Below are 1,534 nucleotides of genomic sequence, written 5' to 3' on the forward strand. Positions count from 1 at the left end.
GCAAGATGAGTGTCTACAGAAGCTTGAGGTGTCGACATGCATGTAAGCTGCACATGCAGCTTGACATGTAGAAGCACGAGGTGGATCGACCAAGCACGAGGTGTCTCCGCGCATGCAACCAAAGCATGCGGCCAGCCATGTGTGTGATGTGTGGCGCCTTGAATGAGCTCCAGTCATGCAGCCTGACATCTGGGAGGAGTGGTGGCGTCCTGCATGTGTCCTGGACATGCAGCCATGTGGAGCACGAGGTGGATCGGCCAAGCACGAGATGTCGTGACGCATGCAACTGAAGCATGCTGATCGACATGTGTGAGGATGTGTGGCGCCTTGCATGAGCTCCAGTCATGCAGCCTGACATCTGGGAGGAGTGGTGGCGTCCTGCATGTGTCCTGGACATGCAGCCAGCCATGTGGAGCACGAGGTGTCGCCGTGCATGCGTCCGAAGCCATGCGGAGCGACACACGGGCTGCCACCAACCTGAAGCTGATTGGCTGGTGTCTCCTATAAATACCCCACGACCCCTGCTCATTTCTTCACATCCAGACCTGTCCAAAGCCATTTCAAAACGTGAGAGAAAAGTAGAAAAAGAAAGCAAGTGATTCCGAGCTATTTCGAGAGTTTTAGAGAGTTTTCGAGATCAGTTCTCTATTGATTTCGAGTTATCACCTTGGGAAGGTTCTGTCCAACTGAAGGCCAATCAAATGAAGATCAGCTCAGATGGGAATCAAGTCAACGTGGCCAGAGAGAAAGAGAGAGAGAAAGAAAGTGTTCGATCTAGAGTTTGATCGATTCTGAAGACCGAGAAGGCCAGTTCCGTCCAATCGTCGATTCTTTACGATTGTGACGCGGAAGCTCTGTCCAATTCAATCCGTCCAAGCCAGTCATATTCTCCTACAATTAAGTGAGGTACTGTCCAAAATTAGTTCAGTTCCATGGGTTCAGATCAGTCGAAGTTCTACTCAATACTGCACGGGAAGTCGAAGAACTGTCCAGAAGCTAATGGAGGTTCTGTCCGAGTCCAGATCAGCCTATCGACGCCTTTCAGTTTCTTCATGGTGAAGCCGAGGTTGTTTCCAAGAAAGATCAGTCCAGTCCAGTCCAGTCAAGGCGTCCCTTGGGTTTTGGCCATGTCCTCTCCGATCAACCAGCTGCTTCTCGCCTAGAACACTGTGAGTTGGTTTGTTTGAATTCCACTTGGAATTTAGGGTAGATCGAGTCTGCATATAGATTAGAATGATCACGCTATTGAATGGTAGAGTCCTTAGGGTTATTTTATTTATGGAACCGGACTCAGTTTAGCAAGGGCTAAGCTGAGATGAATGGAATTAAGACTGAGTTGATAACCTGATTAGGACTAAGAATAGGATGCATCCTGTTTTCTATTCTTGTGTGTTGATATGGTTGAGTGCAGGTTCCCGTTATCTTTAAAGATAGTTTCTCAGCGGGAGGCTGGACTATCTGGGTAACGGTTTTATTGAGTTATTTAGTATTGATATTATTGTTTAGTAGTTAGTACTAAGTGTTTCCTCGCCCT

Source organism: Brassica napus, unplaced genomic scaffold (assembly GCF_020379485.1).
Source record: "Brassica napus cultivar Da-Ae unplaced genomic scaffold, Da-Ae ScsIHWf_1216;HRSCAF=1740, whole genome shotgun sequence".
Lineage (NCBI taxonomy): Eukaryota > Viridiplantae > Streptophyta > Magnoliopsida > Brassicales > Brassicaceae > Brassica > Brassica napus.